At 38.4% G+C, this 12,127-nt stretch overlaps 1 protein-coding gene across 1 annotated transcript in view; it reads left to right on the plus strand.

Moving 5' to 3' along the window:
- The window catches only part of PTPRN2 (protein tyrosine phosphatase receptor type N2), a 642,194-nt gene that overhangs the window by 512,011 nt on the left and 118,056 nt on the right, over positions 1–12,127 (plus strand). The window lies entirely within an intron of this gene.

Raw genomic sequence — 12,127 nt, forward strand, 5'->3', positions numbered from 1 at the left:
GGACGTCTTGCTTAATTTAATGTTAATTTTTCTGTGGCTGTATAATTTTCCAATTCCTGTTAGCAATATGGTATCAAAGTCTTGCAGTGAGCTTGGAGATCTGACCCCATAGTCAGTGAGTTCACGTTACTTCTGTTAGCGAGGAATGCACCCAGTCCAGAGGCAGGTCTCTTTTGGTGGTCCCAAAGGAGAGTCACGCTTTCTTCAAAAAGGATGTGCCACTTGGGAATACCTACCTATAACTTCTCAGCTTGGACCATAAATAAAAATATAGAATTGGCTATGGTAGCACAATAAAACCTGTGCACATTATTATTTTTTTCTTCTGGTTTATATTCAGCTCTGTAGGGAAACAGATGTTACAGTCTTTGCAATTTATACAGTAACTTTTGGCTAAAAACTTGAATTCATCTTATAAATTTTAATGAATTGTGCTCTACAACAACCTTGTGAGGGATTGAAGTTCTGCTATGTCCATTTTACAAATAAGAAAACTCAGGAACTGATAAATGTAATAACTTGAGAAAGATTATACAAAGTGTCATGCGCAGACATGGGAAGAAAACTAGAAACTCTATGTTCACTTATCACTTCACCTTCCCAAGGTCCAAAAACTTACTGCTCTGATGAGATCTGGCTTGAATCTGAAGATGGAAATCACCCTGTCCTCTTCCCATTCATCCTTTCATCTCCATCTGACCCACTGTGTGCCAACAAAATATTCTAGTTTGAAAAGGATACGATAATGTATGAAAATAAATATTTTAATTTGGGGATGAACACTTCTGAGGATTCAGAGAGGGCTGATAAACCCTATAATTAAGGGAGGTATTGATGTCCCTCTCACCTGGAGTAGGTGCACTGATCCCAACACCAATTGTGGATTTATTATTCCAGCTCATGAGACGGTTTTATGCCAACATGATTTTCCTTGTGTGACCAGGCCGTAAGAGGATGAATAGGGCTTTCCATGAACGTGTCTTAAACTAACCCCAGACAGGTATCTTGGTTTCTCCTTCTAGTGTCCCAACCAACCCATAAAATCCACAGTTCCCCTCCTATCTGTCTAAATCATCCCAGCTAGCAGCTCTAGCCTATATCTACCATCAAAAAGCCTATGATACCAACTATGTTAAAATCCTCTAAGCTTTAAAATAAGCCTGTTATACTGACAATATTATTAGGCAAATGTAAATAAAATATTTCCATCTTTTATTTTTGTAGAGGTCTCTGTAATCCTCTTTAACTTCAGTTGTTTAAAAAAAAAAAAAAATCCTGTCTTTTCTTTAAAATCAAATGGAGGCCTATTCTTATTGAAATGAGATGCATAAATCTTTCTGGTCAGGACAAGTAGTTCAGATCTGATCATCACAGAAAAAATAGTAATAATCTGCTATATAGAAATTAGTGTGAGCACACATTTGCTACTGTGAGGGGCAAAACTGATCTATAACAAGAAAAAAATACTCTGCTGGGATCCTTTTTAATAAAGAGAAGGAGCAAGCCACTGGAGAGGTGTTAAAGTCGAAGCATATCTTAGTCACAGGGTTTACAGATGAATTCCGATGAAAGAGATGATAAGGTATGGTTTGGTGTTCCTGTAAGTAAAATCTGCTGCACCACACATATTTCATAACCATTTAGAGTTTTGCTGACAAATAGATTGATATTAATATTTTAAATTAATGTATGAGTGCTTGATTTTTCTCAATGACAAATAATCCAGCAGTTCTGTAGATGATGAATGTCCCTGCTCTAAGAAGCTTGAGAGCTGACACTCTGAGGAAAATGCATGATGCAGCTGCTGCCCCTGAAACCTGGGGCTGAATTCAGGGCAGGATTTAGGAGCCTGCAGTGAGAAGTGCCTACATCCAAAACTGCAGTCCAGCTGCCCTCACTCTTCTCTCCTCCAGTTATTGTGTGTCGTTACACACATCTCTATACGATTATGAAGGTCTTGTAGCATTTGTGTTTGGTTTCTTCGGTGGTCACACGCAGACTGTGCCTGGTGAGGGCAGCCCAGTGCCTGGTTCCAGCCAACTCCAGGACCTGAGCTTTGCCCAGCACGGGCTGTGCTTTGGGAAAGCTTGCCTGCAGCAGTCGACAGCACAGCACCCACTCTGAATCTGTTCAGTTATAAGAAAATATCAACTTCTATAACTCCAACAGCTGCAATTAGTTGCGTCGTCCACTTCTGGTCTCTCTGCAAGTGAGCCTGGCTGGCCAGTTTGCCCAGTGATGGTTGTGCGGTGCTCCTGAAGGAGGTGGTGGTGGGCTCCGGCGCTCGGGTACGGTCAGTTCGATGTGTGAGAGCTTTGAGATGTGCTAAGGCACAAGCTCTCCCCACTCCACCCTTACACAGTTTTGCAATGCACGAGTCTTAGCATGTGACAAAAAGTCGGTTCAGCGTCTGAGAGCAGCTTTTAGAGGCACAGAGGACGGCGCCGAGGTGATCCTTTGCTTCTCTGCTCTAAGTGCCTTGATGTGCAGGGAGAGAGAGCGGGCTGGAGGCTGCAGACTCTGCCTTCAGCCCTGTTGTCTCCCTTGTTCAGCGCCGCGTTAATCGTGGGTGTGCGAGTTCCTGGAAGTCGTGATTCCCCTCCCTCCGAGCAGCATCACGTCTGCTTCCAGCAACCTTCTCTCACTCCTGAGAAAAGGCACATCTCCAGGACCTAAGGAGTCCTCCCCCAACAAAACATCATGAGGGAGCGGGAAGCAAGGAATGTCCCCCAGCTCTGAGCGCGCAGGAGGGGAGCTGCAGCATCGCTTTGCAGCCCTGCAATTAGCAGTGACCCGCTGATGCCTCTGCATCTGATGTACGGACCCTGTCAGTCCGGGCGCGTTTCCTTAGCACGCACCTGAGGGACGCAGTTACTCAGCCTGTTTTCTCCAAACGGGGAGTTCACCCTCGAAAATTATGATTTGTAATTGTAGCCCTAAACCATACACTGTAACTGTGAAATAGTACAGTCGGCTGATTTCTTCTCCCATAAAAAAGCACTTTGAATTTATTCCCTTTCTCAGCCACTGGAAAGCAATTTATAACATTCTTGTTCTCTAACTCTTGATTACAATGAGGTCCAGCTCTCTGGCCAAATGTAGAGTTTATTTTGTTTAACATCCATTTTGATAAATATGTTAATAAATTGCAATCAAAACTGTATTTTGTTAATACACTCTTCAGAAATTCTCTTGCCCTCCTTAGCACATGTCATCAGTGACACACAAACAGGACTAAAGCCTAACTTTTGGAGCTCTTCATTTAGTGTTGTAATTGTGTGTAAAGTAACAAAGTCTTCATAGTCTCAGATCCATAGTCTTCTTAAACTGTTCTGCACAGCAACAGAAAGCAAAAGTCAGGGCTCTGTAGGAAACCCACAGAAAGATAGCAGCTTAAAAATAAATTATGATCTTGATGATCTGTTTGTTTGGTTTTCTGCTTATTATCCTTCAGGCAGATGAATTGCCTTTAAAAATCTAAAGTAGTATGGAGAGGTTGTTTCAAAGATGTAAGTGGTGAGGCAGAATGGGGACTGCAAAGAGAAATTAGAAACTGGTCTGATATTCTATTAGAAACTGTCTGATAGGGCAAAGAGACAGAGCTTGTTCCTGAGCATCTCCCCTTTACTGTTCCATCAGCTGAAGTACCTGGGCTTCAGAGTAAATGCTTTGACAGAACCAAAGTGCTACCAAGGAAACTGGATAATATGCTGTATTTTAGCCCAGCTCTGCATTTATTGCAAATAACCAAGTGCAAACAGGAAATTTCTTGTAAAAGAGCCCAATTGTAACAAGGAGTCCCATTGAAAAAAGTGCCAGATCAAATGGCTGGGATGAGAAATCATTTGCAACCTTATTTCATCTCTCATTTCCATGCAGATGAATGCTCAAACTTGTGAAGTGCTCAGAATTCACATGTTGTCCCACATGGGCAAGACAGGAGAGTTTTGGTCTTCTTCCTGAGACATTTCCCATTTTGAGGGACCATTCACTCAGCATCAATCTAATTAAAAGAGGAAGGGGGGTCTCTACAAAGAAGCTTAACGATCTTGTTTTAATGCGCCCCTGTTGTATTCTTATCTTGAAGGAGTGGTCTTTCTATAGAGGCTGGGAGGAATCAATACACAGCCACTCTTCTGCCTCTGATACAGGAGAATGCTCAAGGATCAGCCTACCCCAGCCCTAAGGCTGATTGAAAACTAAAGAGTGTCACAGAGCAACTGGAGTGGGCCAAGATCCAGTGCTTGTTCATGTATGAGATAAACTGATGCAGAAAGATACTCTTTTTGTTTGTCATACATATGATAGTCATGTTTCCAAACCCTGCAATTTCAAATTTGTTTAATTTTCATATAATGGTAATCATGGTTTTTAACACTACTTTATGTTATGTCTTGGGAAAAAAGGGAGTAGGAAATTTGTTCTGCATGAAACTACCAGATCGAGGTATGCAGCAGACACATGAGCTTGTGTCTACATTAATTTACCCACTGACTGCATCCTAAATTTAATATCTGTTCTATCATACTCTTAATTAAGCCCTAAGTAATTTAAAGCTTTGAGGTGGGCTACTATTTTATTTCTAGCAGTGGTGCATGGAAGTGTGATTCATACATGTGAATAAAAATAGATTAGGACAGACCTTCTCCAGTGTAAACTGTTACAGCTCCAAACTCGTCTTTCAGAGAGAGGACCCGAGAAGTGGCATTGAGATTTTAGGGCAAGGTGTGTTACTCATATGTGGCAAAGCTACAGGACCATCCAGAAGGGGCTTCAGGGCTGAACCTCAGGCTTTTCTGTTGGTCCCACTTCGTATTTGTTCCTGTCTAAAGGCAGATGAATGATGAGGTGAACACAGAGGAATTCTCACAATAGAGAAAGTAAATACATCCTGCTGAAGAAACAAGGTGAGGAGGGCTACTGAAGAAAATAGCACCTCCCTTTAGCAAATTTCTCACTTCACACAGTAACAGCCCATGCTCACGTGTGTGATCAGTGGGGAGCTCTCTGCCAGGGCAGCTTAAGCAGGTTAATCACCTACCTTTGATACCTAGATGCAAAGCCCAACTCTCATGGGCACCCCAGAATGTTATGGCACTGAGTCTGTAAACCAATAAATGTGTTTTGCTGATCCAGACAATGTTGAACAACTCGGTTTTGAAACAAACAGATCTATTGCTATGTGAAACTCCTTCTGTGGCACTGAATAGAAACATAATTACCAAAGATTTTAAATCATCTTCCAGCTGAAAACTTGCCACAATATGCTTGTGTTTCATAACTAAACCTTTCTCTGCAGTCCATGCTGGCAACGCCTCTTGCTCGATGCCTATTGAGCAAAGCCTGTTATCAGCATGGCTGGGGTACAGTTTGGGGTAAATGTGAGAATATGACTCCTTATGAGATCAGTGCTGTTGAAAAATAATGTCTAAATATAAACAGTACCTAAATATTTCCAAAACGTGTCCTTTCAATTTAGAAGTAGTAATAAATTAAACCAGAAGCAAGATACCAAAGATATCTCAGTTACAGCTGTACTGTGCACTGTCCTTCCTGGTTTTAGGATGAAAATACTACAAGTGTTTATCCTACTTATTGGCAGGAAATTTATAATCAAAGTCTGTAAGCTGATTTAAAATGTGGGATCACTTCCAGAATATGTTTTTCTGATGGTGTCTTCTACATACATCTGTCCTGACATTGCACTGCTTCTCACCTTCACATAATCTCAGTTCGTTCCTTGGGTTTATTCTCTTTTTCCATGTAAGTTGAAGTGGGAACAGAAAACACAGCTCTTAACAGCAAAAAACCCTAAATGTATATTTTAACTATCAGACTATGGTGATTTTATAAATTGATAAGTGGTTAGTGGCAAGTTCCACCTGAACATGAGGAAGGACTTCACCGTGCAGGTGACTGAGCACTGGAACAGGTTGCCCAGAGAGGCTGTGGATTCTCCTTCTATGGAGATATTCAAAAGCTGCCTGGACACAATCCTGAGCAATATGCTGTAGTATAACCTGCCTAACTCCATTGGTCCCTTCCAACCTTCCCCATGTTGTAATTCTGTGTAAACAAACAAACAAACAAAAAACCCTGATAAAATAATGTATTTGAAATTTCTCTTTAATATGGAAAATGTTTGCAGCATTGTTAACAAATCTAAATGCTCAGCAGAAACTAAATATTGGAAGAAAGAAAAATAATTTTGCTTGGTGGTTTTTTTTAACTGGATTTACTGTTTTTCTTCTGTCTGTCCTTCAATGGTCTTTTTCTCTCTCTCTCTGAGTAAGGGAGAGAAAGATGGAAAAAGAAGTAAAAAAATTGAGGAAATAGGACTAAGCAAAAATAGGATGACTTCCAGCACTAAAAATTCAGACGCAAATTTCTAAGATTCCCTGCATTAAGAGAATGAAAGAAATGAAACATTTTTATAAGAGCCTGAAGAACAAAAAAATAGTTCAATTTTGTTGTTTTTCCTCATTTTCAGGTTGGCTCTACTACAAAGAAAATGAGAAAACTGTCATTATTATCATTAATCTGGTTCCATTCAGCCATGCTTGTTTATCTACAGCACAGCCAGTAATGCAAAGGGAAGGCACAATGCCTTTATATTATTATCTCCTCTAAATATGCAAGAGTTTATGAATAAAGTATTTATCAGCTTTCTTTGTGACCAGTTCTGAATTTTCTTTAAATTTACATTATTATTACTTGCAGAGAACTTTCCACTTTGACTCCAGCATATTTTCTCCTACTCCCGTATGATCAAAGTGTCTAATGCAGAAGGACCTTCTTCTACTCTGCCAAAATCTGTCAGAGTTTTCTAGCTGTGCCACAGAAGGAGGATGGAGTAGAATAGTACATGAGATTAATGTTCTGCTACACATTGGTACAAAGAAGTGAAAATTAACCGATACAGCTCAGTACCATAGCCTTGATTAGTTTATATTAGGAAATTTCTCAATTTAAAATTTTCTTACTTTAAGATATAACATTAAAATTCTCTCTGTGTGGAGGATGTCTGCATTTTGTCTCATTTCATACATTTTTCTTTCCATTCATCTTGTCTACTACCATGTAAATATGTTTTCAAAGTTATTCTTCCTTTCTGAGTAGCTTTTGCTGGCATTTCTCACACTCTGTGCATTTTGTCACTCTTCATTTTTGTTCTCTCCTTCCTCAATCAGGTGTTTGAACAGGAGATGACAGTGTTCAAGTTTTCTCTGGGGATCTAAAGTAGAACAAGATATAATCAAAAGTTGGCCATGTCATGATATACATTTATTGAGACAAAAACATCTTTATCCTAAAAGAGTGTATGTTTATAGATATATTTTTATACTAATGACTCACTGGATGTGTTGCAATTTTTAATGGTGCATGAGTAATGCCTGGGAGTCTGTATTTAAATGTGAGGGAAATCTTGACATTTTTAAAGGGAATTCTCTGGTGTTGTTTCTATGGTAACTTTTCTAAAGGGATGATATTTTTTCAGTTGATTTTTTATTGTGATCAACAGTAGAGTAACTAAAATGTTGAATGTAAAAGGAAAGAAATTATATTTGTGATGAGCCGTTTCAGGCCAGCAAGAGACCAAGGGACTGATTGCACCTCACTTAAACCCTTAACTGGGAGCCTAAAGGACTTTCTGTGTTCACGGACTTGACTTGGGGTTTTGGAAGCAAGGAAGCAGGATGAAAGGCAAAGCATCAGGGAACATAGATAGTGGGGTTACAGCAAAGTAGTCCCCAGTGGTGCCAGGTCAAATGTTTGGCTTAGTGAAGCAGAAGACATGATAATCAATCCCAAAGCTTTACCTAGCTAAAGAAACAAAACTATTACAAATAGCGAATTAAAGACAATGACCTAGAAAAAATTAAGACCTTAAAGAATGCCTTTCCATATCCTTTTCTCAACAGCATCTTCTCGACTTCCTCAAAGAGATGAACAGCAGAATGTTTCTATTAATCATAGTTATAACTCTAAAAACTTCCTGTACATATATGTTATAAAACAATGGAATACTTTCAGGCATAGTTTCCTTTTACCTGTGAAGTCAGGCCCTGGTGTGCTTTTTTCCTACAGGCAGGGCTGGGTAGTAGGAAAGGATATAAGCTTTGATCGTGGCACACATTTCCTGGCCTCTGAGGTTCTTGTGGGAGAGTTACACTTTCATGCACAAAACAATTGATCCAGGTACTAAACCTGTAGCTCTTCCCTGGGTACGTTAAAAATCCACTCTGAGATCTCCACGGTGCCTTCAGGAGCTCTGAGTCCAGGATCAGAGGGAGGCTGGAAGGACTTCCAGAGGAAGTTTTTCCATAAGTATTGTTTCTCATTAATTTCCTTGAATTCACAAGGAAACATAACAGATAAAACTTAGGAGCAGCTATGTTGGAGACTGTCTAATTCATTGTGGAAAACTGAATTCTATATGTAGTTTTGGATGGCAAACTCCTACATTTTTCTGAGCTCTGTGTTTGAAAGAACTGCATCGTTAGTATTACTGACAATTTAAAATTTGATATTGAATTAAGTCTTGGAGATTTATTGGAAAAGTTTTTGTACAAAGTTGCCATACACAGAGTGAGTGATTAAAAGGAGGGAACAGGCAAGAAGGTCTTTCTTTCAAAAGACTGAGCAAATCACCAAAAACCAGTGATAAACAGAAGATCTTTTCAGAAACTTTGACTTTCCTCCTGCAATTAGCTTTGCATGAGAGGCTTGTCAGTGCATGTTTTATCAAGCTCTGGCATGACCCCTCCATGCTTTTTGCCCTTCCAAAACTCTGGCAAAGTTATGAAAATACGGTGATTGGCATGCGGATGTAGCTCTTAGTGTCACTTGTAAGACCACTGTTAAAGGTGAAAACTTCTGTTCAGATAAATCAGCACCACTGTTCTTCTTCTCACATTTTAAAAAAATGAGACTTCAGTGATAATTGCTTCAAGCACCAAGTGTCTGAGTACAGGTAAGAGCTCAGGGACCATACCTACATTTACTGTAAATTGACATACCTGCGTCAGTAAAGCAGTGACTCTAAAGTCTAACTGGTTTAAATGGAACTTTAAATCTATGGAATTCTGTTTTGAACTTAATTGGAAAAATCTACAGTGGTGTATGTGTATGTGACTCATTACATAGAAAACACAGGATAAATTCTTTTTCAACAACCTTTCTGACTTCGTATATATAATCTGAAGATACGAATTTAAAGCGTGTATTTTTAAAATGACTGTGTGATACATTCCTTTTAGCATGCTATCACACATGATTATTTATCTAGGTTTTACTGCCTGTAGTTGCAATCACCCTCCTGTTTCTATAGCTAGAAAAAGCAAAAATTTTCAATGTTCTCAAATGCTTGTATGACTCAGAGAAGAAAGGGACTTCTGAAAGTTATCTAGTCTCTATTCTCCTTCCTATAAGTGTCAGAGTCTTCTTTCTCTTTTTAGTAAGTATTAATACTTTCAGGATTCTAGTTATATTACAAATGCCACTTACATAGTGCCCACTTGCTTTACTGGCCAAGGGCCTGCTTCCAATGAAGGGACATTTTGTCATTCCTTCAGTGGGAGGAGGAAAAGAGGAAAACCCTGGCAAATTGCTTTCTAAAACAGGGAATTGGGGTGGGAATGGGGGTGGTGTCTGTATTAGATACAGTGAAAGTACAAGAAGAATTTTATGTGTGTCTGCCATCCTTGTCAAATTATCTGTTAAGGCCCAGCTCCAGGACCAGTCTGGCTGGTGATATTGCTAATGATGCTCAGACTTCCACTGTTTCTGTGTGTCACAACATAAAAGCAAGACCCTTTTCAGGGACACTAAAGCAATGGTAGCAGCAATTAAAAATCTTAGGTAGAGTGCCACTAGTACATGAACTTTAGTTGGTCAGACAGCGCTCTACAATTCTGACTTCTCTTAAAACTTTGTGTAACAGTTTCAGTGCTGTCTCCTTATGTTTTCATAGAAGGCATTGCTCTATTTTCCACAGAGATGGTCTTTCTTTGCAGTCAGAAATGGAAGGCTGGTGCAAAAAGAAACTCACTGGGACTGTAGAAGCACAAAGGAACTTTGTAAACCATCTGCTTCAGAACTTTAAACTACTTATAAAAGCATTTTATTATTTTAAATTTATAATGAAAACAATTTAAAGCTAATAAAAATGTTCTAACATCAGATTGAGGTAGGTTGGAAGTGAATTTCAATCAATATAATGAAGGACAATTTTCTAACGTAATCCATGTTTGTCCTGAGGCTACCAGTATTAGAAGATAAGACAGAAAGAACAATATCTGTGTCAAAGGCAGGAAAAACACATCATGATTTCAGATCTCCTACAGGTTTGCAGCACTGGCTACTATTCTGAAAATACTTTTTCGTATGTAAACTATACTAATTTGTTTTCATCTCAGGAAAGAAGAAACAACCAACCAATTACAATATTAAAATAGCACTTTAACAAACTAATCTGCTGATGTTACAGCAGAGAAAACTGATACCTAACAGTTCTCTGAATTCTTGGCACGTGCCGTATTGATGCATAAAAGAAGTCCAGCGTTTCGATGACAGCCGCATTTTGCAACAACAAGACCATAATGTAAAGTCATGCATTTCTCATAATGTTTTACCATTAGGCAGGCTTTGAGTTAGCATTTTTATAGAGGCTCCTTAATCAGGCTTTCATAATAACACTATTAGTCTCACGTTAAAACCTAAATTAATATTTTTATCTATATTCTGTGAATATAAACCTAAGCAGAGTGGAATTAAAGTTTCAATATTGCAATTATTTTATTGTGAAGTACCAATTTACGTAAAGCCTGACCCTGAAAACATCGACTACTGTGTTGCAGTTGCTACTGTGATTAGTTCTGTTGATTTATATTTAATTTCTTAGAATGCAGTGGGCAGGATTGGGCCCTACATTACAAAGAGACTCCACATGTTCTGTATAAAGGACATCTATCAAAACACCTGCCATGGCTCCTATGGTATTTTGAGACTTTGTCTCAGTTTTTCTTCCACTGATGTTGCTGCTCAAATATTTGAATGATAGAATTATTACTGAAATAGGTAGAATGACACTTTTTACTTTTTAACATGACTGCCACTGTCTTGTCCTGTGCTTTATCTCAAGAAAGAGGTGCATCTGCAAATCTAGAACATGTCAGGTTTAATTAAATTGAATATTAAAAATACAATTCATCCACTTGTCTTGTAATATTTTGTCTGTGGATCAGTAAGCATCACAGGCAAGTGGATCAGAGAGATCTAATAGGATTTTTTTGAACTTACTTGGGAAAATGTAATAAAGTAAAACCTTCATTTGTTTAAAAATGTCTATAAATGCATCCAGTTTTATCTCACTGATTACCTTTATAAGCAATACATTATCAGAGTGCCACTTTTACAGGGTTACATCAGCCTCCTAGAAGGCTGAGCTGACCTTTTCAGACTGTTGGACCTCATTTCACTAATGGGAACCCCAAACATTTCTGCATCTCTTTCCTCTTTAAAAATAAACAGTCAAAACAGGCCAATGTGAACAGAGAACTAATCAATGGAAAAATCTGCATCCGAGTTTGTTTGATTTGATGAAGCATAGAACTATTTTATTTATTGAAACTGTATTAATGTAATTAAAATAAATGGAAAATGTACTCTTTACTTAATTAATATTTTAAGCTGTCTCTGAAGAATAGTATGCAGCTTGAATTTAGTTATCATTTTTAAACTGCAAGACAGATTAATTAGATTCAAATCTTAGCCAGAATGAAATAATTTAATAAAGCTAAGAGCTCTAGAATTTACTTGGAAGTAGAATGTGTCTAGTGTTGATCTTTACAGATGTACATGAGAAATTAAGACATAAAACTCAATGAAGTCTAGTGGTTAAAACCTTGCAAAGTCTACTTTATGGTTGTAGGTGCTGGGTTTATTTAGAAGAAAGGTGTGATGTTTTCAAGACATGGGGATTCTGCCTCTTTCTACACGTATTCCTAAAGTTAAGGCAATTTCAAAAAATGTGGTATAGGAAGTTAATATTTAGAAAAGACATGTTTTTCATAGGAGAGAAGGAAATTCAACTTTGATTTTAAGATCCACATGGACAGAAAATCTG

Source organism: Myiozetetes cayanensis, unplaced genomic scaffold, assembly GCF_022539395.1.
Source record: "Myiozetetes cayanensis isolate MyiCay16 unplaced genomic scaffold, myiCay2020 scf1, whole genome shotgun sequence".
Taxonomy (NCBI): Eukaryota; Metazoa; Chordata; class Aves; order Passeriformes; family Tyrannidae; genus Myiozetetes; species Myiozetetes cayanensis.